The 27,232-nt window shown below is 35.0% G+C and overlaps 1 long non-coding RNA gene across 1 annotated transcript; it reads right to left on the bottom strand.

The window, feature by feature from the left end:
* Nucleotides 1-249: 249 nt before the first annotated feature.
* On the bottom strand, nucleotides 250-19,759 carry LOC125367841. Its single transcript, XR_007214163.1, has 3 exons — nucleotides 19,611-19,759; nucleotides 15,545-15,547; nucleotides 250-261 (listed from the first exon to the last, which is right to left on the bottom strand). It is a non-coding gene; the product is annotated as an uncharacterized LOC125367841 (long non-coding RNA).
* Between the last annotated feature and the right edge of the window lie 7,473 nt (nucleotides 19,760-27,232).

Raw genomic sequence — 27,232 nt, 5'->3', positions numbered from 1 at the left:
TGCTCTTGACTGTCAGTGCCTATGCCTGTATCTTAAAGTGCTTTCCTTTTGAATTTCAAAGCTTCTGGTTTAACATTAAGATCATTGATCCAGTCAGAATTTATTTTGGATGAAGGGCATGAATGTAGTTTTGTCCCTGAACACATCAGACGCAGTTTTCCCCACACAATTGCTTGATGGGACTGATTTTCCTCTAGTGTGCTTCTAGAGCATTTTTGAATTATCACATGGGGTTTGTTCTGTGCATTTATCACACAGAGTCTTCTGTGTAATCGGTGTACATGTCTGTACTTATGCTATGACCATGGTGTCTCTTTGTTTTTATACCTTTGCAGTGTAATTTGAAGTGAGACACTGTACTGCTCTAGCTTTTCTCTGTTTTTACTCAGGAGGATTATTATGGATATAAGGGTTCTTTCATACATTCTCATGTAAGTTTTGGGATTCTTTAAATTTCATAATTTCTTTAAATTTCATTTTGGTGGCCATGTTATGTTAATGCAACAAGTGACTTTCCTTATTGTTTCAATAATGTATCATGTTCCTGTGCTGTGGATTCTAGGCTTTTGCACTCATGATGGAAAATATCATATATTTTTTAAAAAATATTTTTTTTATTTTTCTGTGCAAAGAAACATCCATAAAGAGTTTCAGGGTGCAAAATCAATATAAAGTCTGCTATTTTCTGGTGTACTAGTGTTAAAATAAAAATTAGGAGTATAGTCCAATTGAATCTAACCTCAAATGTATCAAATATATAAGAATAAACACAGCTAGGGCTGTAAAATGCTCCAGAGAAATAGAGAGAAGAGGAGAGGAGATAATGAAGAGACAAAGGAGAAAGAGGAGGGGAGGAGGAAGAAGAAAAGAGTTAAAACACAAAGGAGGAGGAGGAGGAGGAGGAGGAGGAGGTGGAGGAGGAGGAGGAGGAGGAGGAGGAGGAGGAGGAGGAGGAGGAGGAGGAGGAGGAGGAGGAAGAAGAATAGGAAGCAGAGTTAAGTCCTTAAAGGCTGAGGAGTTTCAGGAGACAGCATGTTCATGGAGTCAATTTCTTTCAAGAATGGCAGGTATGCTCAGAAATAATGAGGCAAAGTTGAATTTCTCATAATAAGCTACTCTCACCATAATTAATCTAGTCATGAAAACTCAAAAAACTATTTATCATTGCAAAAAATAATATTTAATTCAAAATTAGGAAGTGGGGATTTAGTGGAGATTTGTCATTGGCTGTGTTTGATTTGTTTTATTTCATAGAGCAGGGGATCGAACTTAAGGTGTTGTGCATATGAAGTAAGTGTTCGACCACAAAGTACACGTGCAGTCAAAAATGGCTTTCAGATGAAAAATTGAAAATGAATGACAAATTCATCCCATCTATTTCAACCTTGACATTGAGTTTAAAAACAATTTACCCCCACATGGTGCCTCATGACTCTAATTCCAGAATTCTGCAGTCACAGACTGGAGAATCCGAACCCACAGCACAATCTCAGTTACATAGTGAAAGAAAAATTCAAAAACATAATTTGAACTTATTTGAATATAATAATAATGAGATGAAAAGCAAGTAGCTTAAATTCAATTATGCAAATCTTGCATCTTCATTTTAAAATTTCTCCTAAATGGTTGCAAATAGATTGACATCTCTAGTTTGCTTTATTTTTATGACATATTCATCTTCTAAAATTTTACCTTGGAACTGTTTTCTTGTCCCATAGTGATTGTTTTGAACTTCATATCCATAATAAAAACATAATGTACCGAGATACAAATAATTCACTTTGAGAACATCAAAAAAGAAAATTCTATAGCTTGGAAGCCCACGACGAAAAAAAAAATCTATTTTGTGTAGTAAGATACAGTTTATCATAAAATGGTGAATATTTATTCCAAAAGATAGTTTGTATTCTTAAATAAAATAATATATTTAATCAAATGGATGCATGATGCCTCCCCATAATGAACAGAGCAAGAATGTTGGGTATATTGTTTACTCAATATATTGGTTATAATATTTATCTCTTTTTTTAAGTTTACTTTTTGTTATTATAAAGGGGATGTACAGAGGGGCTACAGTTACATAAGTCAGGTAATGAGTACATTTCTTTAAAAAAACATTAATTGTCAAGGTGATGTAGAGAGGGGGTTATAGTTACATACATAAGGTAGTGAGTACATTTCTTGTCAAACTTGTTACCTCCTCTCTCATTTTTCTCCCACCTTCCCTCCTCCCCAATTATCTTCCCCCAAGTTGTGCAGTATATTAATCTCCTGCAATAACTGAATATCAAAACATCAAGAAATAATAATCAGCTACCTTAACATCCTCTAATCTAGTGATGTTATCATATTAAAATTAACCATTAAGTCCAATCATTGTTATATAGGCAATGACATACATTTCCAGAGATCATACTTCATATTCCAGTCAAGAAAACAAAGTTATGATTTCAATAAAGTAGTACAAATATCCTACACTCAGCTGAAACTATAGTGGTTTCTTCGTAGGATTAAGAGCATGTCTTGTACTATTTGCTTGAAGGATGTAAATATGATAAAAATATTCAAATATTTTACAGTGATTGTATCTCGGTTATATCGGAAGAAGAGAGAAAGAAATGAAGTTCTTTGTTCGATATGCACACACAAATGGAAATATCTACTTAACAAATTAAGAAGGGAAATTTACAATTTTATAACCAATCATTTGTGTAACTAGTCATGTGTACGTATATATATATATATATATATATATATATATATATATACGTACACATGTAGTGGCTAATATGCATACTCATGGTAACTACCCATAACTGTGGCTGGTTCTCACTACCACCGTCACTCCTAGGCATTGGGAATTGTCTTCAGCAATCATTCCAGCAAGTCATAGCTCTTTGCTTATCAGTGACATTTTTTGTTCCTTTTGCTGTGGCCTCTTCATTTACATTCACCACTTTCTCTCTTTGCCATCTGATCTCCAGTCATGTTCTTTTTTGGTCCTTGATTATCTAGGCAAATCAGCGGCATAGTCTATAATCAGTATACAATCGAACGTTTGGACAACCACATGTATTACCCAGTACGGTTCTCTCCAGTGGGATAATTTCTCTTCACCCCATTGTCTGGAGATCACAAAGGTGTTGGCGTGTTTCAGCTGCTTTGGGGTGAAGCCTGGATGTCATGCAGAACCATCTGTCACCCAGGCCTGAATCTTCCCAGCTCCAGGGACTGATGGTGGAGTCACTTCCCATGATGTTAAAGGTTCAGGACACGAGAAGGTAGAACAGAAGAAAAAAAATGTGAATATTGTATTCCAGTCACTTCCTGTAATTGCATTCCCAGACGACCTGGCTCTGCATCTTGTAAAATATTTTGTGACGGAGCTTTGCAGTGAGCTGAACTCCGTAGTGCAGTGAGGCCAACAACATGGGGTAGATGATGTTCAGATCGGATCACAGGGTGAGTTTCTGGCCCTGGATACTCTGTGTGATGTTTACTCTGACTCAATAGCAGGTTGTCCTTCAAACAGCAAGTAGATATGGATGAGGACAACAGAGCTCTGCCATGTGTGCACGAGGGGCCTCCACACCTTCCAGCACATTCCCCTTCCCAATGGCGCATCTACCGCTATTCACCCTGCTGGATCCTGGAGCAAATGTGACAGAAAGGCTCACCCATGTGGTGGCCACACGTGAGACCCTCTCCTGTGCCAGTGGTCACGTGTGAGATCCTCTCCTGTGCTGAGCGCTACTCCAGCTCAGCAAGTTCTTTTTTTGGCCAGTCCTGGGCCTTGGACTCAGGGCCTGAGCACTGTCCCTGGCTTCTTCCCGCTCAAGGCTAGCACTCTGCCACTTGAGCCACAGCGCCGCTTCTGGCCGTTTTCTGTATATGTGGTGCTGGGGAATCGAACCTAGGGCCTCGTGTATCCGAGGCAGGCACTCTTGCCACTAGGCTATCTCCCCAGCCCCCAGCTCAGCAAGTTCTTGACACATTCAGTCAAGGGACTGGAGCAAACCTCAAGAAAGGTAATTGTGTTGCCTCTTAAACCCGTGAATCCAGCAGGCTCTTGATTGTAAGAAGGGCTGGGTGCAAACACACCCTGAGAAGTATATCTCCATATGGCCCCACCGTAGAATTCCATCTTTTACTGAGGTATTAGCTCCTTAAGAGAATCTCTGAGGTACAAAACCATTCTTTTAACAATTCACTTACCACTGCCAAAGAGCAATCAGCCAAATACCCTATGATTGGATTAGTATATTACCTTATATAGGTTAAAACGTGATTTACAAAAAACACTCAAAATTAAATTATGACAAGACTTGACAAAAAACGCTCTCCTAAACTCTATAATCTATATTCTATAATCATCTCCAGATTTCTACTTATGTATGTTATGAGTGTATAATAGTTTTGAAATGGGAAGGGTAGGTATAAAGGGAATAAAAATAATGCAACCTAAACAGGGAATCCATGTAATCCTGTATTGGGGATCATGTTTGCAAGCATCCAGCTCCATCTCTGCTGTGGAGTTTGGCTGATTGAGCCTCTCTTGGTGTAGTGGACACCAGCAACCCCAGCAATGTCTTCAACTTCAAGGTTAGTCGCTCTCATTATAGCTATAGGGCCATACATTACTGCTTCTCAAATCTTCATCTCTAGGCCAATGATACCTTATTAGATAAACATTTCCTCATTCTTCAGTTTGGGAAGTATAGTACCATTTCTTCCAATTCTCATCATAATCAATAGCATAAGAATGAAGTCCTACCTATAAAATTATGTAAACAGTGGAAGGAATTATCTTGGAACTTTATCTTGGATTATTTTGTCAGGGTGCTGACCCTGTTTCCTTGGAGGTATGTGGTATTGTGTTACAATCATTCAACTTAAATAAAACCCAGTTTCACTTTGTACAATTAAAGATAATAAAAAATAAGTAAGAGTGAGGAAAGGGGTGGGTAGGAGGAGAGAGGCCAGACAATTGAAAGAGGTGACATCCCCAAGGTGCATTGTATCCATGAACTGCTTCATTAAACACTAACTCCTTTCTATAACTACTTATGGGTAAAAATAAAAATAAACAAAATACCCTAGGTTTAAATAAATCTATCCATTAACAACTCCTCCATGTATAAACCCATGAATTCTTCCTCCAGTGAGGGCAAATACTTGTCATCCATGGGATGTGATCACTGCCATGCAGTATGGTACAGCTCGTTACTGTCACACTTGTTTTCTCAGTGCTAGTGATGAAGCTCAGGGCACTAGAAGAATGTCAAGCAATGGATCACGTGTTGTATAAAGTCCAGGCACCTTCAGACTTGAGCCCAGTTGAAATTCTAGAAGCAATCAAGAGCGGAATGGATCTTGAAAAGGATCCTGACATTGTGTTATAAGGAAGGTGTCTCCCCAAAGTAGTATTTTGCTACATTATCTGACAATACAAGAACCAAATGAGTAATGTTATAATGTATGTGAGATAGCCAAAGGTGTTACAATGGATTAAAAAGTCAATTGATGTTTTCTTACAATAAGTAGTTGTGATGGTTTAATATTGCAATCACTGACATCCTTAAACTGAATCAGATTAGAGAACCCATTCCAGAAACCACAATGCAAATCAGAAAAAACGAAAAAGTCATCCTTCCTTAATATTCTCTGCCTCTACAATCACTGGTGGCAACAGAAATCTTCACTATTCAGGGATATTCAAAGAAGTGCAACCTAATTAACTTATGAGTTTCATATTACTACTTGAAAATCAAGCTTAAATTGTGCACATATTTTCTTACTTTATTGAGAAATTTGGGTCAAAGTTGAAATGTGTTAGCTATCTGACTATTCATAGAAATAACTTGGAATAATTTGTATGAATCAATCATGAAATTTATGCTTTAAATATACTTAAAGCATAAGATGCACTTTATGATTGCCATTTTTAAGAACTGCAGTTTATTTTTATAAAATTTTTATTACCAATATTTTGTTATATTGTTACTACTGGATTTCCTAGTCAGATGAAAAATCAAACACCAATGCATTGCATTAACATGTCATCGATGATTCTACATTTTATCCATATTTTTATCATATCCTACAATTTAAGAGCTACAAATACGATGTTGGAAATGAGAGTTAAAAGGATTCCACTGACAGTGCTCAAAATATAGTCTTCTCAAAAGGCAAGGGCATCTCTTGACAAAAGTATTTTCAGTCATCTCAATGTTAAACAATCTACCAGTCAATCAAACAGAAGCCAACATTCTATCAGAAATACTGCATGTTAAACTGTGATACACAACTTTATCATCATTTTAAACATGCATATATTTAAATGAAAATTTCAGTATGGTTGTATTTCTAAAAAAGCACACAAAAAAGTGTGGCTCTAATTTTGAAAAAAAAGAACAGGGAAAATAAATAAATATCAATATAGTAAGCAATAGCTAAATGTGTACGTTATGAGTAATGTAAAATACATTATAAATTGGATATATCCAACTATAACACTGTATATATATTTGAACATCTACTAAGATATAACCAACAATATTAATTATTGCTTTTATCTATCTATCTATCTATCTATCTATCTATCTATCTATTTATTTATTGCCAGTCTTGGGACTTGAACTCTGGGCCTGGGCACTGTCCTTGAGCTTTTTTGCTCAAGGCTAGCCCAGGTTGGCTTCAATTGTGATCCTGGATCTCACTCTCCTGAATAGCTAGGATTAGGCCTGGGCCACCAGCACCTGGCTTAAGAACTCTTAGTACAAAGCAAATGATTTGTAATGTAAGAAAACTTTAATATAGAAGTTATTGAGATTGGTATGTCAGATTACATAAAACAAGCACTGCTCTGTATCCTCTGCCTGTCTCTATTGATCTGTGTGCACTCGTGTGAAGAAGGGCTTTTGTGCGTTTACTGTTTGGCTTTGCTGGGGTTTGGACTCAGGGCTTCGCTGCACTCTGGTTTCTTACCGTGGATGGATGGATGGCGGCGGGCGTTGGGCCGCAGTCGAATGATGATGATTTGCTCAGCCTTTCCACCTACACACAATGGGACACTGATAACGCACTGGGGCCCGGGATTTGCACACTCCCTCCAGGTAATCAAATCTGCTGACACACAACTGTTCATCATCATTCACAATCATCTCCGGTTCTTCAACATGAGCTGAAATACTCTTTCATTTCCGATTGTTTTTTCTAAATACACATTTCAAATACAGCATTGGAATGTGATCAGCAGGGTTTTTCTATCCTTCTCTTCATTTCGCGGATCTGTTGACAGCTGCCATTCACTTCTGTTCTCAATGCTACTTCCCTTTTAATGAAGGCTCTGAGTGCTCCTTGTTCCTGCAGCTCCAAGGAAGAAGGAAATTGTTAATGGGGAATCATCATCTTCTCCCCCTCCCCCTCTCCGTCCTCCTTCCCCTCCTCCCCCTCCTCTTCCCCTTCCTCCCCCTCCTCCCCCTCCTCTTCCCCCTCCTCCCCCTCCCCCCTCCTCCTCCTCCCTCCTTCCCTTCTCCTTTTGATTTTTGTTAGACTAGTTGTTACTTCTATTTCACCTGCTCAGCACAAGGTTTTTCATTTCTGGTTTCTCCTTTTTTAAGCATCCATGCTTATATTTCTACTGACATATATTTCATTGTTTTGTATTCTCTAATATTTTTCTCCCAGTTCAGCATCTAGTCTCTCTAATAAAAAATATTATTGCTATTCTTTAAGAGGAAATTAAGAAAAGAATGCTATCTCATTTCAGTAAGAATTAGTTCATGGAAATTTTTTAATGAATTTGACAGTTTTCCTGTGACATAAGTACTATAATGCAAACAATATCTATAACACAGCCTTTGTTAGATGACCTTTATCAATAATTTAGGTGTGGACAATACACACATGATCCAAGCTGCTTCTTCAGGCTTGCATGTCCTGTTTAAAAATATTACACTGAAAAATGCACAAAAGATCAACTCCCAAAAACTTAATGCTTTCTACTAGAGTAAGAGAGGGAAGTCAGAATAAATATATGAATGGAGATGGATGATGTCATAGAAATAGAATAAAAATTTGATTAAAAAAATGTAAAGACAAATAACATTATGACTAATCATTCATTAATTATGGCCCAAAATGATACATTTCAATTAATCAGTGAAGTTATAATACAGCTGTGAAGCTTTTAACATTTTGAACATGAATAAATACCTGTGGGATTTTAACATTTTGAACATGAATACAAGTTTCCACTACTGAATAATAAATATATTACATGTAGAAGTGCAGACTGAAAGTCAATATTAGCTGTCAAAATTTAATTACTTCAATCTTGCTAACATTAATTTTTACATATATCTAGTTCTCACCTGTTGGTTTAGCTAGTGTGCTAACTTGCCCAAATCATTCTTCCTGAAAACAGGATGTAATTTAACTGAATAAAATGATGTCGTGTTTGTAATACCATATAAACATTATCTCTCTATGAGTATTACTAAAGCAAATATAATCTGCACTGATGCTGGGACAATTTCCCCCCTCAACCAACAGAGCATGGCTCTTAGAGGCTCAGCCAATTGATTTACAAACAGCAGGCCGACCATTGATTTTATAAACTATTCTACTGTCATCTTTTTCACATTTTAACAAATGGAATAAATATTGAGGAGATAATTTTTTGATTTATGAGTACTAGAGTCACAAAAATGGTTTTTGAAAGTTGAATTCATACAATTTGATGAAATGTTTCTTTGTGTATTAATGGGTTTAATGACTGTATTCTTGAAACAGAATATGTAAATAATATGGGGGTGTCACGTAAGTGCTTTTTCTGGTTAGGCCTTTTTTTTTTTTTCTTTCCCCAGCCTCTCCCCTTCCCCTTTCCTTCTCCCCCTCCCCCACCCCATGAATTGTACACTTGGTTTACACTAAATGGTTTTGTAAGTATTGCTTGTGGAATGGTTTGTCTTTTATCCTCTGTTTCTCAATTTTGATATTCTCTTTCCCTTTCTTAGTTAATATTATTAGCAAGACAATAAAACCCAGAGGTATCATGTTGCATGAAATGTTTCTACCACAATCAACGCAGGGGCTTTGAGCAGTGTAGACACAGTGGAATGCTTATGAGACATTTTGCAAGAAACTAATATACCACTTTTAGTTGGGAAACACATAGGTTAACTTTTTCTACTGAGCACTAACCTGAGATTCATGAATAACAGTGCAAAGGAAAGTTGTAACAACTTTAAAATACAATGTATAAAAAAGGAGAAAAAAAATCAAATGTTGCTCTGTAAAGTAAAAAGAAAAATTAAGGTTTTTTGAGGCTTATTTTCCTATATACATCTCTTTCTTTATTTCTTTTGTCTTTTTTATCCCCTTCATTAATATATATGTACACTGTGTTGTGAATTATAAACCTATTATACAGGAAAAAATATATCTCTGCCTTCCAATCTCTATGTGTGGGTACCTCTATTTTTAAATTAATACCTGGGCTATATACAGAAATGCTAACTGTATTTGAGTTCAGAGTTTTCATCTTTTTCTCAGTAATGTGTACCAGAGTGTATTGAGGAGGACTTTTATGTGTGCATATGTATGAAAATGGAAGTATAAATATTATATTTTAATATACAAACATGCTGTTTAATTATTTGTGTATATATTTTATATTGTTTTTATAAAAAGCACAATTCACATATTACTTCTTTATATTTGAATGCATTTATAACTTAATATCAAAATAATATAACTTTTCCACTTTGTTCTCTTTTTATGCTACTTAGATTCCAATTTTATAAATGTTTACATAAAATATGATATATTATAAAGCAACACAATATAATATAGGCATTATATATTCCATCTCCAGTTTCTATAAGAAGTTCATGAATTACATTGTTTATCCTTGCAAATACTTTTGGATTTTTTTTTAATTTCATAGAGGTTGAGTTTCTTCTTTTGAGATTACTAGAGCTGGAATTCGAAGAGTTTTCTCATTGCATTTCTGCATTTTTTTCTCATTCTTGCTTCTCTTTGAATAGAGAGATAGAATAGAAATATAGAGCTAATAGACATACAAAGTTAAGAAGTGAGGGTGACCAGAAACTAGTATGTCAGTATTAGGGCAACTAGGAGCCCCGTTCCCCCTTTACTTTGTTTCCACGACTCTGGCATAAAAGAGCATCAAGTATCTTAGTACCAATTCCCAGACCCCATAGCCAAACCCTCAATCTAGCCTGCCAGTCATGAACATCAAATTCAGTTCCTATCTGCATATTCAGTTCCCTCTGAGATCTTTTCTTTTACCAATCAGAAAAAAAAAAAATGAAAAGCCACACTCAGATCAAGCAGCTCCCAGTGCTAGGATCCTGCTAAGTAGCCTTGCTATCTGGCAAACACATCCCCTTTGCCAATGCCTGGACAATGTCCAAGCATCCTTGGTGTCCCTGCCTCCAGGGAGCAACCACCACTTGTAAGGAAGCAGCATTTCCTCGCCTTGCCTGGCTCATGTGTGCATTTTAATCAACTCCAGGTCAGAAACTCTGCCAGACAACACATTGAATTTCTCACAATTTGAGGTGTAAACTCCCGAATGGTTGAATAAGGGAACGAATGATCTTTGAACTGAATAGAGTGATTTTTGTTGTTTTATTTTGAGAGGGATATACAAGTCTTTCTCAGGAGTTATTTTTAAAGTCTTCATAAGATGTCTTACCAGTAGCTGCAATTTAGTATTATTAATGCTAGCAGCTTCTTATTTTAGTTTCACTCCCATCAAACCAAGAGCAAAGGTTAATTTATTTTCTGGCCTTTGTGCTTTGGCAAGTGAAGGCATTGAATATTAAATGAATAGAAATGACTAATCATTGCCTTACTTTATATATTTAGAGAGAGTCATCATGATAACAAACATTATAGCCTTTCTTTCTGTTCTTTTAATAGAACCATTAATAACACTAGGTAAAATGAAATCATACAACAATGTAATGTTTTTTCCTTGTGCTAATTATGTTGTCAGCTCCTTGTCTGATTCCATAATTGGCTCTGGCAGCAGCCCATAATGCAATGTGTAAACACCCTGGGTTGAGGTTTTGTTTATGGTAGCCCTGAAAGGACACAACCTTGGTGACTGGTTCATTAGTCAGAGAACTCAGGGTGAAATGCATACATTCCTGAAGAATTTCATGCTCACAGCTAGTTACCAACAGGACAAATACTACTGAGTCGATATAAAATGTGATTCTGAAGATGAGAGTCATTTCTTGTGAATTACAGGAGTACAGTATTTCCAACTTCGAGACAAACTGCACTCAAAAACATGTATGCATACTTAATGCTGTAGAACTTTGCAAAATGTATCCACAATATTCCCAGATGCTGAATTGCTGAAAAATTAAACTGCAATTTCCTGTCAATACTTTATGCAACACAATAATACTTATAATTTTGGAGTATATGGAATTAATATATTTGCAGCTATTTGCAGTTGTGTGTGATTACAAAACTGAACACATAATACCATGTCTAATTCTCTGAGATAATAACAAGATTGGCATATGAGTTCTCTGTAGGTGTCTAAGAATTAGCTTTTTCTTTCCCCCTTAAGTTGCTTTTTCCTGTATCATTTACTCTAGAAATGACTATTTTTAATTTTTTCAGTGTCTTTTGGGATTATAAATCTTTTGGTCAGAATATTTCTCCCTCAGAACCAAGAAGCCATCTGTTTGGCATGCCATCATAAAGAAATTATAGCATTAGAAGCATAAAAAGTGGAATAGCAGGCAAATACATGCTTTATATTCAAGGTACATTAAGTAACAAACAGAACTCTGTAACTTGAGGGTATTATAGGGTTTGGAAAATATGTAGAAGGATGTTGGAAGAGGTAACATTTGTTCACCATACAGCATACTCATAATCTCGCTTGTTCAATTAGAACCTCTTTTGACAACTTCTTAAGGGAAAACTAAAAGAAGAAATGTGGATGGCATATTTAAATATTGAATACTCATTTAGATTCTGCTTTCTACCAGACATTTGTACTTACAAAGTAAGAAGTCCATTGAAGATGAAAAATTGGCAGGGAAATTATAAGAGAATTAAAGAATCCAGAGAAGGAATGGTTTTTAAGAAGCAAAGAGTCAGCACTAGCAAACTGCAAAGAAAGGTCATATATGAGGAAGAGTAATGGGCGCCAGCTACCTTCGTTAGCCCCTGAGTTTCTGAGCAGCTTTCCGGTGTCTGTGTTCTAAGCTCTGAGAAACCCCTGCCCTGCACCAGAACAGAACAGCAGTACAGTGCTCAGCATAGCTTCCCCTTGCCAAAATGAAGAACACCATTTTGCAGCCAGTACGTTGAAATATTTACAATATTTAAGACAGATCCTTGTTTGGAAAGGAACAACAACTAGGATAACTTATTTCTCACTTTTAAAAGGGTTACAAACTAATTAACGTACATGATAAAAGGCAATTATTCAAAGTAATAGTGTGTACAAATAAGTGTCTGGGTACAAATTTTCAGAAGTACTACAAAAATACCTTAAGTTTGCTCTATCAGTGTCAGTATGCTATTCAATATTTGTTCAAGAAATGCTTTTCTGTAATCCCAAAGCTATAAAATGAAAAAAGGAATGAGTGTCTGCAAAAAATAAAAGGCCAAGAAAACCCATGTGTGAGTGTAAGTATAACATTAACATCAAGATTATAGAGACGTCAAGAAATGGAGGAAATTGGATTTAAATACCAATATTTACCTAGTAATTTAACTATAAATCAATAAAATAAATAAGTCTAAAATAAATAATTCTGACAAATTCTAAATTACATTAACTTAAAATTGAACTGAAGGATTTATTCGTTAATATTTAACAGTCAAGGTGTGATGTACACCAACATCTTTTTCATTTCTTTTCACAGTGACAGCCACTTGTTTTATACAGAAAGGCACCAAGAAAATTATAATGATTGCTATTGATGAGTGCTTACAGGTAAAATTTCCTGAAGTGGAACAAGAGAATTTTGTATATATATATATTTTTGGAAATTAGAGAAGGAATGAAAAAAAAAAAGGTGTGTTATTATCTCCTGGCTTTATTTCTAGGCACTTAATAATAAGTGAGGGTTTATTTAAATAAATGAGAACATGATGAAATATTTAACCTGAATGAAATTATTTTAATTATAATTTATAAACAGAATAATAAAGTGCAAACTTACTATCTCAAATACTAACGAATGTATGTACTCCATGAACAAGTGAAAGTTTCACAAACTAAAATTTGTTTTGTAGACATATATTTGCTATATACAATATTCCTCAGAAATTTGAATATCAAAGGGTTCAAAATAGAAATACCTTTGATTCCTGATTATATGTTATCTATTTGCTTTAAGCTTCATTATTTCTTTATGAATATGCAGAAATAGGTGATGGTGGACTATAATATAAAATGTTTTATTTGTGTCCTCGAACATGTGTAATTTTCAGCCTTCTATTTTGGCTTGTTTGGATTTTCTTATTTTATGATTGTCAATGTAATGATTATTATGCATTAGGGGTCCATATTAAATGGCTAAACAACCATTCTCCAAAGTATCATGAAATACACAACTCATCTTTTTTCCTTTAAATAATTATCATAAATATTATTTTTAAAATTAATTTGTTTCCTGGTCAGGGAACCAAAAAATTAATAATTAAAATAACATTGTAATAATTTCCTTAATTAGGACTAGTTTATCATAATAGAAATGCATTAAGGGCAAGTTCTTTGCTAGTTTCTTCATTTAACAGAATCATTACTTCCTACCATCTAAAAGTATTGTGTATTTGATTAAAAATATATGGAATTAAGGTAACTGAGTAGAGGGTTTAGTGAGGGTGAGATGGAAAGAATGATGTAAGAGGTTCCATTGCTAAAGATGCATTGTATTTACAAACTGATTTATTGAATGGTAATTCCTTTACACAATTAATTAAAATGTATATGTATAAATTTGTGATGGAGGACTGTAGGTCAAAGGATTAAGGGTTATATTCTATGCTTGTTAGTGGCATACTAGGCCATGGTTAAAAATGGGAAGCCATAATTTAAACCAAATAAATTAAAAATAGGGTTTAGTTATTTAATTTTGTAGAAACAATATTGAAGTCCTATCCTGTAATTTCATATTATTTTTTAAAATCATATTTCTGCTGTAATCACAGGTACTCAATAGGTTCAGCTAGGAAACTCAAATTGCAAGGCCTTCAGGACTACATAATAATAAAACAATAATAAAAACAATAGTAACGACAACACTTGCAGAGAAAGTATAACATCCTGAGTTCAGACCTCTGTACCACTAAAATAAATCCAATCAAGATAAAGAAGTAGTGTTGTTGTTTTTTTAAGAGAAAGAAAAACAAATAAATACTAACAAGGACGAAATCAATGATTGTCGGAGGGGTAGGACTCATTAATGTCTTTCTGCTGTAGCTATGTTTCGTTCATATTATTTTGCAACTTTTTTTTATTCCTTTTCTCTTATCAAGGTCATGCAGTCAGGTTCCATAATGGACAGGCTGTAATCTCTAAAATTTTTGAATTAATTAATTTATTGTCAAAGTAATGTACAGAGGGGTTACATTTTGATAAGAAATGTACTCACTGCCTAACATATGAAACTGTAACCCCTCTATAAATATTATACATAAGGTACTTACACATAAGCTAGGGGACTTTCATCTCTCAGCTGCCACCCATGTCTCTAGAGCAAATCACTTTCATCAATTAACAAGCTATTGCTCATGGCTCTTCCTCTACTACAGAGTTTAGAAAGACTGTATACACAATAGGACTTTTGGGACTTGTCAATGGTAGTAGTGATAGTTGAATGGGATGCGGATATCTAGTTTGTACAGGAAGGCACATGAGCCATATGGAGAGGAACATATTCTTGAGATTCTTTGTGGCTTGACTAAAATGAAATATTTGTTTATTTCTAATTGGATTGCCATTTTATATTGTTTCCAAGCATTAAATACCAATAACATAATTGAGAGATGGACATCTTCAGTTAGAGTTCTACCTTACAAGTTTGAAACAGACAATGGGATGTTCATCATCAATCATTAAAGTGGAATATATTTCTCTCTAACACCAGCCCCAGATAAGTATAGAAAGATCAGCACAGAGACTCCTTAGGCACAATAATATCCCCGGCTCATCTGACAACAAACTTTGTGTTGCTCAGGCCAACAAACATGTAGTGACCCAGAGAATAAACACAATTCACAAATGAATACTGATGTGTTCAGACATGGGAAACTGTACCTACCTGCTGTTATCATGCAAGAACTTCAACTCTCATCAGTTAAGAGGAGAATGTGCTTCTAACTTTAGTGATCAATTGTATGTTTACAGAACTCTTTCATCTGATGCAGGTTACGATATAGTGATTAGGACATTGTCCTTAGTGTCATTTAATGGGTGCTGGATTTTTCACATGCTTCACTATTCAAAAGAACAATTGATGCTGAATGACACTACAAACTAGAGTGTCTTTTGACATAAATTGAAGATACACAAGGTCACCAAGATTTTTTAATAAATCTATTTTAAAAGAAACTATACTATATGATCTGATACTGTTCTTCACATATTTTAAACAATTACATTCTTGAATATCTCAAATTCAATAACCACCACCTCATAGTCACAAACACATTAGAGAAGTCTAATGTTTGGCAAAGGATTTGCTGTTGCCAGAATTACCAAGTTGGTAGATAAAATCTGGGATAATACTGAACACTTGGGAAAGGGGTCGAATATTTCAGCATAATGATGACAGAGACAGCATACATTATCTTGGGGACTTGAAGCAGAAACTGTTTTCCCAAAGAAAGAAAAGCATTTCAATATTTTCAAAAATCCAGTATGCCTGGGCTCTTACTTGCTTGCTAAATATCAACACTGTATGAAGGTTTCTTTTTTTTAAAAGCGATATATCATAGTGTTCCATGAAGATCTAAAATTGAATCTTAGCTGACTGAATGTATTTGGTTACCTCTTGCTGTCAGGGGCATTTTGAATTCCAAGAAAAGAGTTATTTTAGAATACCATTAAATAAACTCACAAAGTGGCTTGCTTCTCTGCGGCCTGATGCAGACAGAGAGAAGAAACTACAAATTTCAAGAGGGAGAAAAAGACTAGCAGCAAGTCATCGCAATTTCATTCTTCTCCTCGGTCTTTTTTCTTTTCTTTTTACATATCATATATTCTTCTCAGCTTCCCTTCTGCCATAGGAATGCTAAAATGGAAGATAGAAAGCTCCAGTTCTCTAGCTGGGTGCTCTGATTCCTCAGTCGCCATTCTAAATACCAACGTTAAAGTCGTCACTCTGCTAATGGGACAAAAGCTCTATTGGAACTGGTGAATGTCGTGTTCATCTTTTTCCTCTGCCTTGCATGGCTAGTTTCTACAGACTAGTTAATCCTCTTTAAGCAAATGGTACTGAATTTTGTTTAACATGTTAGCAATTCAATAATTTAAACAACGTATGTGCTGCCAAAATCATGCATACATTTGTAACTTATATGTTATATAGATAGGAAAAATACTACTTGCTCTTACTGTATTTTTAAGGAATACTAGCCACAGAAAGAGGATCAGTCTCTCCCACTAAAGAATATTATTAAAACTGAGTGTGTGTGTGTGTGTGTGTGTGTGTGTGTGTGTGTGTGTGCTGATCCTGGGGTTTGAGTTGTCCCCGAAATGTTTTTGCTCAAGACTAGTGCTCAGCAACTTGAACTACAGCTTACTTATGTTCCTTTTCTTTTTGTATTTAATTGCAGACAAGACTCACAGAGATTTTGCTGACCTTGTTGGCTTTGAACCATGATCCTCAGCTCTCTGTCTTCTGTATAGCTAAAATTATAGGTGTGAGCCACTGGCACCTGGCTTCAATAATATATTTTAAGGCTCAAAAAATAGACATAATTATATAGTGCCAAAAATAATTTGCAAGATTTCAATCATTGTAGATATAAAAATTAGGTTTGTATATGTAAGTATACTGTTATTTTTAACCACTTGAATTTATGCATATATATACACATATTTATACCATATTCTAACTGGTCTTTTGCATGTTACAATGTTAACATGACATCAATTTAAAATATTTTTTGTTTTAATTATATAGAATTTTAAAATAGTAAATATTATCATTTAATGTAATTATTCATATAATATTTGAAATGCTTAATTTTTCAAAATTCTTGGATTTTTAAATATTTTGTACCTAGAAAATTATTGATTTTTATGTAATTTTGCTTTATGATAGATTTTTGCCTCACAGACTTACTAGGTTAATGGTCATTTTATAACTTGTTGTACAGCCAAATAAAATAATTCAAGTCTTTTGAATTGCTGGGGATGCAAATCAGAGACTTGTACATGCTAGGTTTGTGTTTCACCATAGAGCTACAATTCTGCCTTTTAAATTCATTTTTAAAACAAATAATTTATATTTATTCTAAATTATATCTATCCTAGAGAAAAACATCCTACAGATGTCCATTGTTAATAATTGTTACCAATTCAATTATTTTCCATGAAGCTGATTAGAAAAGTGAGAATTCATATATCTGCATGCCAGGGCTGGCTTCAAACTGCAATCCTCAGACCTCTGCCTCTTATCAGCTCAGGTTACAGGTGTGAGCCACCAGTGTCTGGCTGGTGCTCTTTCTCAAAGTCCTTTTTGTCAACACCTAAGTAGATATATAGGTAGATGACTCACAAATAGTACTTACATACATATAGTACATAATTGTATACATACAAATCTTACAGCAAATGCTATTTTATACTTATTTTATCAAGTGGTTTTACAAAATATAGGGAAATATTTACAAATTATTTCTAACAGTGATGAACTCACGGTTATTAATTTAACATTTATGATCATCAACATATATATCAGTCCAGCTCCACATATGTTTGGGGAGTGCATATTATAGCGTACCAATTACAAATACAAAATTCTTGAAGAATTAAGCTTTAAGAAGACAAAGTTAAAAACCCTATAAACACTCATGGGCACACACACACACACACACACACACTATACCTTCTTTGAAATCAGTTATGGAGTAGCATGCCAACTGGGATTAGTCTATGAGAGAATACAGAAACTATCAAAACTTCTACTTTTATGGGCATTAAGTAGTGTTTATAAATACAAATGGAAGTGTTTACAAATACAAATGCTTAAATTAGTAAAAAAAAAATCTGTATAACAGGCTCAATTATTCCCTCCCCCCACTAAAAGGTAGTATTTTCTCCTAAACCCATACTGTGAATACCTTTGTAGATAGAGGATTTAAAGAAAAAAGGACACAGAGATAAACATTAATTCAGTATGGCTAGTATTCTTACAGGGAGATGAGAATTGAGTAGAAAAATACAATAAGAAAATGTGGGGAGCCATGAGAGAGGTTTTGATGTCCTTCTTATTCACTGAATCATACTTCTGGACTGTAGAACAGGGAGAAAATGAGTTCCTGAGGTGGAAGTCAGGGGAACATGGTGTTCTGGCAGGACAGCTCCAGGAGAAATGAGTGCATCATCAAGGGTGAGAATTTGCCTCAGTGAGATGAGTCTCCTACAGAAGAAAGACAACCCCAAGCTACATATCAAACAACTGAATGTCAAATGCACTTCTCCAAAATAAGGCATATAAATAAAAGGTATGCTTTTATAACTACAGAAGTTAATAATTTTCACCCAGAATTTGTTCTATATCTGGGTTCTATATCTGGGTTTTTTTGTTTTGTTTTTAAAATTAGCTCTGCATCAAGACACCAGTGGTTCACACCTCTAATCCTAGCTCCCCAGGATGCTGAAATCAAAGCACTGCACTTAAAGCCAGCCTAGATAGGAAAGTCCTCAAGACTCTTCTCTTCAATTAGTCAGTAAAAAGCCAGAAGCAGAAGTGTAGCTCAGTAATGGAGTTCAAGGAAAGGCTATTAATGAAAATTGCCTTCCTGAAGAGCTACTGAGCGACTTTAATTCTATGTATCTAAAATATCTAACTATCTGACTATTCACCTAGCTAATTACTATCTACCTATCTACCTAATTATCTCTCTACAAATATATATAATCTTTATGTCAAATTTTTTTTAAATGGAAAATTTCAAAAAACACAGGCCAATACATCATTGTAAGTTTCTAAAAATAAAGCATGATTGCTTTATTTACTGGAATAAATGAAAAAAATCTTAAATAATGGAAAAGTTAACCAAAGAAGCTAGAATATTTTTGATACAAAAAAACATACATACATATATACACACACGCACACACACACACGCATATATAACATATACAATCAATGCAAGTACATACAATGCTTGAGACGCTAATTGTGTCCATTTATCCATTCATACTCTATTAAGGGATAGTAGTACTACTTAACTTCCATTTATTTTCTTACAATTGATATATTGTTTTGTTATACTTTATGTATTTTATCTTAATATTATACATTAGCATATTCATATTTTCTGTCAAATTGTTTTATTAATTATTGTTCTTCACTTTTTAAAGAAACTTGACACAGACCCAAAGAAACATAAACCCTTTGGTGTCCCTCATAGGGAATAGCTAGTACATGAATAGGCTAGTCATGGTAGAAGATCAAAATACCTAAGTAGCTACACCCATATAATCACATTAGAAGATGCCAAGTGAAATGAACTCCATGTTTCAGAAACAAGAGTTATGCCACTGTTGTAATTATTTTCAACATGCCATGAGAATTTGTACTTTTTTTCTCTTTTTCCTTGTCTGTTTGTTAGATTAATTGGTTTGTTTAGTTTTGTTTCCCTTGTTCTCCCTTGCCATGGCTGTAAACCCCGCCCCCCCCCATCATCTGAGTACCCTGGATACTGTTTATACAGGTATTAGAACTGGGGAAGGGAGAGGGAATACAAAAATTGAGAGATAAAGAACAAAAAGACAACCCATTCAAAAAGCAACACATAAAAAAACCATTTGGTGTAAACCAACTGCACAACTCTTGGGGGGAGAAGTGAGGTGGAGGGGTGAGGTGGGAGGAAAAGGAGGGATAAGATAACAAGTAGAACAAGAAATGTACTCACTGCCTTTCATATGACATATAACCCCCCTGTACCACACTTTGACAATAAAGAAAAAAATCTAACTGAATATATCACTGTTGACATAACCACAGAAGGAATTATTAAAATTGAGTTTAGAGTACGTTTCATAGTTTATTCTTAGCCAAGTGTTTTATATAGTCAAATAAAACTACATAAGAATTAAAATTTTCTTATGTCATCTTACTGCTCATAATATCAGTGTAAGTAGATTGAAAGCAAAGGCATATATTTGTGGATAGAGACATAAAAAATACTTACGATGTGACATTTCAGTATATGAATAAACAGTTTCAACTCAAGAAAAATTTCTAAATATTTATAACATTAAATACAAATTGAAAACATACAATTAAACCCATAAATTTTAAATTTAAAATGACACTATGAAGATGTGAATTAAATTCCCATAATGTCTAAGCCAAATTAGAGCCTATGATAAGAACTTACAAATATTCCACCTGGTTCAGTTGTTACGTGGGTGGAAATTTGAGTTTTTGTACTGCAGATTGATGGTGAACTTCAGACTTTTCATTCAATACTGCTCATAGTTCCGTAGTTCATAACAGAAGAAATCAAATAGCATGGTCTGCTTCTGCATTTTATCACTAGGAAGACACTAAAACATCCCCATAAATATTGTCTTCGTTCAGCTACTTTTCTTACCCTTTAACTTTACCAGCCAAAAGGAAAATTGCAGCTGAATTCTGAAGCATAGTAATCAGACGACAGAGATCTGGAAGGTTCAGGTTTGGCCCAACTCCATATAGAAATATCTGTGGAAGTCTCCTTCAATTAAGGAGTGGAATGCTGTACTGTAAGCAAAGCTCAGGTGGTAGAGTATCAGCTCTGAGCAAAAGCCAAGCTTGAACTCCAGGCCCAAGTCTACATCCTTGTACTATCCCAAACACACAAACAAAAGGCAATTGCAGACTCCTGCCTATCAAGTGCAGATTCTTGATGTACCTCTGTTCTCTGATCTACAGATAATTATTTTTCAATATTTTGGTACTTCCTTCACTTCATGATTTTATCTGAGAGCGCTTCCTACCTTAGGTAATATATTCATTATGGAATGTCCTTTTCTTTCAGGAAGAAACTTTACCCTTCTCTGGAGGAAACTTTACCCTTTTTCAATTACTACTGTCTGGCTGCTGCATTACCATGGTATCCAGAGCCCAGAAGAGTATTACTAATTCTAATTCCTCGTATATTACCCTAATGATTTGAATCCTGTATCCCAGGAAAGTATTTTCAGCCCAATCAATAATTGCTTTCTTTCTCTAGTATTTCTGCCCCAGTGATCAAACTCTCTCATGACTCACTCTTGGGAATTTCTCTCACTTCCAGTCCATATACATTGGCCAAACTTGTTATATGTTTCAAGTCTTCCATTTCTTTCGGTATACCACCCCTCTTTTTCTTTTTGTTCCTTTAGGAGATTCAGTACATGTGCCTAGGTTTGGGAGAGATCGTTCACTATTATTCCGGCAAACTGGCAAGATAGTGGACATTCTTCATTAACCACTCTATCATTTTGAGGTGATAGCGTTCCTCTGAAAAAATTCCTAGCTCTTAGCAGAACCAGAGACCACAGCCAAGAATGCAGTGAACGTTGCAGTCATGTCCCAGAAACTCAGGATTTTTTTAAATTTGAGTTTCCATTTATTTTGTTGATCACTTTGTTTATTTTCCTTTAATTTTTACCAAGGGGCCCATGACCATGACCTTCGTGTAACATTATCAGCCATGGCAATGTCTGTAACTGGAAGTCTCCAACTATCACAGGTAAGAGTTGGCTGACTTCCTTCAGCCTGCGTTTTCATCTTATGAAGTCAAGCTTTTCCTTCATCTTCCACAGAGACCTCTTTGCTGCATAGTTAGGTTTTTAACTACTGACTAATGGCCTCAGTCTCTTTATGATATCAACGCCGCATAGCAGTAACCAACTCTCTTTATAGGCACTGCCACTTCACCCATCATTTTTTTTTTTGAGTATCTGAATCATCACATCTAATACAACAGTCTGCTCTACTGGAAATTTTCCAAGGTAATTTCAAGTGGAATATTTGTCAGTTGAGACATTTTCTTTTGCCAGGGCAATCTGTATCTCAATTTCAAAACTACACCCCAATTGTAATGCATGACCCATGAGGCAGCCTAAAGTCTGTTATCTTCCCATCTGCATTCTCCCTACATACCAGATACCACGTGGCTGAGTCTTGATTCTCTAAAAGTTAGATAACTAGCCTAAATTACTAATGAAAATAATTTATTCAGGGCAATACCTATCAGAGAAAAATGGAAAAGAAACAGGAAATGGATAAATAACTTCCAGATCACAATGTAAGTCTGTCTTCAGATGTAGAGAGAAACTGATGAAACATTTCTAGAATGCAAAGCAAATCTAAAATCAGCAAGAAAATTCTCCCAAAGATACCTCTTTGCAGAATATAATGTGACAGAAACATTGACTTTAATATCAGTGCCTTGATCATCAATTATTTGAATTATTTGGAAATGTGTTTTTTTGTGAGAATACAGTGATAACTTATAGGAATTATAGCAGTAACAAATGTACTTTACAGAGTCATATAAATGACAGGAACATATGACCAACTTATACATGTACAGATACTTTCATGTGGATGTAGAAATATATGCACACACCTAACTGTAAAATATATTAAAATTAATTGTCAAACATGGAATAATTATACATACTATGTGCTACATTAACATAAAGATAAACATTTTGCTTATAACAGCCAATACACTCATTTAAGTTTTCATTGAAATGTATTCGAGGCCTGACTGGGGTCCACTGGGCACTTAGTAGAGTATAAAATTAGAAACATTTGGTAGATTATACAATTATTCAGATGAGAACATGATAATTAATATGAATATGTGTTTCAAGATTAGTCAAAGTAATCTGTGGAGGAAAATTATAATACCTCTAAATTAAATAACCTATCATTTGATATGCTCATATTACTTTATACAAATAATATTTCCAGGTACAATCACTATATTTTAAAGTGAAAAACTGTACATGTATTCAAAACTCTATGTTTTTACAATCACAATCTAAAAGTTCTACTGAGGTTGGTTTATTTGTACAGTCATATATTTTCCCACATTTTAAGTAAGAATTATGTATTTCCAAAGATAAGAAAATATTATAATTTTATTATCTGTCTCTCTGTGTCTCTCTGTCTTTCTCTCCTCTCTCTCTCTCTCTCTCTCTCTCTCTCTCAGTGTCTCTCTCAAGAGTAAAATCTCATCCTATTTTAAAGAGCCTATATTATTAGATTGGATAGTAGGGTAAATAAAGCCGTGGAGGTGACAGTGAGTCTTGCTGAATATTTCACAATATAGTAGAAGTAGTATATATAATATGTGATTTGTTGAAAAGTTGGGTACCAATTCCAACTTAAGAATAGGTAAAATACACAACAGTATTTCCAAATACTGTAGACCTAGCTGGGAAGGATAGATATGTGGTAAAGTTAGAATAACATGACTAAGTTTTCAGTGAATCACAATGACTACATTTGATTGTTATATATAATTACATTCCTTCATTTTAACTGAATATGTGGAGCACAAATTTATTTATATATGGTCATAAAATACCCCTCTCCTCTCTCACTCCTTGCACACACATATGTGTTATTTGTTCAAAAGTATTTCTGGAACGCCCCTATATTTTCTTTCAGGATCCATGCACTTCTGCAGAAATTATTGCTCTGAAATTTAAAAGAGGTTCGAAATGATTGATTTCATTTGGTCAGTTTCCCTTCCGTGTGTGCCAGGACACTCCCTCAGTGACTTAAGTAAACAGAATAGAGTGAGGGGACACGAACAGCCTAACGGGGAAGAGAAAAGTGAAGTTGCAGAGTTTGCATGTAAAAGATGACCAGTCCCAGATAATACACAAAGGAGTCCCACCCAACTCCATGTTCCATTGCTCTGACAGAATGCCTAAAATGAATTATTACAAAGCTTAGGAAGATATTTGGTTCAAGGTTTTGGAGACTCAGACATTTAATGTCATGATCCCAGGATGTGCTCATCAACTGGTGAGGGTCTTGGTGTGTCAGATCCTGAAGGAGATTTCAGGTGAAGAAATCAGGACACAGCCGGCCAGTGGTACCACCCTTCCTCGTGTTGTCTACTAGTTCACACGATTGTGGAATCCTCTCCCCGCACGAGGCCATGCAATTCTGATTAGCTCTGCAAGTCTCCTTGCTCATGTAGTGAATTTAAAGTCCAACATAAATAACACCTAGTAAGATAGAAAGTGGATTTAGTGAGTATTGTAGATATAGAACCAAGACATTTCTAAAAATACTACTCACTGAGCTTTGCTTACAGAGAGTTGATGATTTGCAAAATTGAAACATAAAAGGAAAAATTATGGTGCCCATGTGGAGATATGTAAAAACGTGTTAAAAAATTACATGAAATACTTTGCTCACTAAAACATTAAAGGGGATATTCCTTCTCAAATAGCAGCATCATTTATTGTAGAACATTTCCTTCTTTTTATGCTAATATGTAAATTGATTCAAACGCTTAAGTAAGTCCCATTATATAGAAATATCTGTTTATTATTTATGATCTTGTATTGAATATGTGTGTATTCACCAGGAAAATGTTATCAATTAATCTGTTAATTTCTTTCCAAAGGATAATATAAAGGCAAAATTATACATTCAATGATATTTTTGAACAAAAACAGCTACAGTTGTGCCACAAATATGTTTGAAACACATTAAGTCTAAAATATTAAAATGTCAATCTTCTTTGTCTACTAACATGGCTTTTCAAGAATAACTAGTGTTATAACCATCAAAATGAGAAATTAAACCTTGGGCTTGGCCTCAAACCAACAGATATATTGCTCTGCTTTTCTCATAGCAACACATGTTTTTTCTTTCTTATATTTGACTTATGATATTTATTCACATATATTTGAATAATTTCTATAAAGTACCTCTAAATTTAGAGAAAACTACAAGAATTAGACAAAATAAGAATTATAACATAAACAATAATGCCATGAGTTATTTGTTAATATTTAAGTAAAAAATAGAATTATCAATTTAAACTGTTTGCATTAAAGTGCAATTTAAATATTTAAATTTCCTTATTACTATTTTTTAAACTGAAAAAGAAGCATTAGTTTATTCTGACTGAAAAGCAGGTGTACATTTTGAAAGGTACTATTTGAATGTTGATATTTTCCACAAAAATACTTATAAAACAAAACCGTTATTCCTCAAGTCCTAAATTAATACACATTACTGTGTTTTTGTATCTATTAGGTACATTTTACCAACCTAACATGCAACAGGATGAACAAACGTTTATTTCAGGCTACTTGTCTGATCTTGTTGCAGATATCATAAATCTCGATATTTCTATTTTAACTGTAATGAGGAGAAATATTCTGTTTGACATGGGGTAAAGCTACTGTTTTGTTTAACAATGATTTTATCCCATTCCTCATGTGGAAATGCAAAACCATCAGTCAATACACTTTGTAGATATACTTATTTAGTGTAAAACATCTGAAAATAGCCTTCCATAAAATCATTTTTGATATATGTGTACTCTGCTGTGTGAATTGTCATACAGGCTAGAAAAGAATGCAGCGTAAGGAATTGTGTTGTCACATGACAGATTCCATGAGTAGATGCAGGCTATATAACCTCTACATTAATAAACTTCCTGCTGACATTAACAGATGAGCTCCTTGTTTATAGAAGGAGAAGGAAATACTTTCATCTCCCATGAAGCACAAAATATCAAGAACCAAAACAACAGGGGCACAAAAAAGCACAAATCGTCCAGTCAAGCAATTGTTCATCTACAGAGGCAACTAGTCTCAACAAGACCAGCCATTTTTCTCATTTCAAGCCTTTCCTTTTGCTTCAGACCAAGTAAACACAAATTCCCATATCAAATAGGCGCACAATGTTGTGGATTTTTAAAAAAATTCATTTGGTGTTTTACAAATTTTCTTTTCACTTTTCCTGAAAAGAAATAAATGCAAAACCTATGCATAGACTTATGCATGTATTACCTAGTATAACGTATACCTAGTGATCCTGTATGCATTTGTACACACACACACACACACATATTTATAGAGTTGTGAATACTTGCATATTTAAAAGATTTTTTTTTTCTGTTTGTGTTTTTTCATGGAAAAATCCCCCCTTCACGTGGGAACAACCACTCGGATACCATCTAAGTGGAAGTAGAAATGACTCTGTGGCAATCCCTCCATACTAGAGTGGGCATCGGGACAAACGAGTGGGAGAAATTCGAAGTTGCTCAAAAAATCAATGTCGCTCTTCAGCAAATGGCAGGGATGTTTGAGGATTTCCATAACCAAATTTTGCTTAGAAAGGCAAAAGGCATTTGCACTTGAATTTAGTTAAACATGAGAAACCTTTGCTGAAGTTCGTGTCATACTGATAACAGCACATGAACAAGGCCCGGTCCATCTGTGGATCCCCTGAGAAATGATTTGTCCCATGAAACCAGGAGGAAGGCCGGTTGGCTTCTGTGGGCCCCAGTGCAAGATCGGGTGAACATGGAGGGATTGCCACTCTAGTATGGAGGGATTGCCACTCCAGTATGGATTGCCACTCTAGTATGGAGGGATTGCCACTCTAGTATGGAGGGATTGCCACTCTAGTATAGAAAGGACAGGCGTAACTCAGTAACTCACAGAGCCGCCAACCGCTCGGAGAAAGGAAAATGAGTCTCTGCCGTCCATGCTGTATGTGAATTGGCAAGATCAGAGGCCGAGCAGCTTTGATGGAAGACAATCTCCAGCAGGTGAGACTTAGGGAAAGCGACTTGCTTTGTTCCCAGACCCCTTCGGCTGGATGAAATGAGCACATGACTGTGCTGGATCCTCAGTGCCACGAGAGGGGGTGACGACAGCCAGCTGAGGCAAACATCTCAGCACTGGTTGAGGGAGGATGGCTTCGAACCACCGCCCCCAGGGCTTTGCTCCTGCTCCCTTGCTTGC

This window comes from Perognathus longimembris, chromosome 19, assembly GCF_023159225.1.
Source record: "Perognathus longimembris pacificus isolate PPM17 chromosome 19, ASM2315922v1, whole genome shotgun sequence".
Lineage (NCBI taxonomy): Eukaryota > Metazoa > Chordata > Mammalia > Rodentia > Heteromyidae > Perognathus > Perognathus longimembris.
Note: the sequence above shows the minus strand (reverse complement) of the source record. Positions and strands in the feature narration are given on the sequence as shown.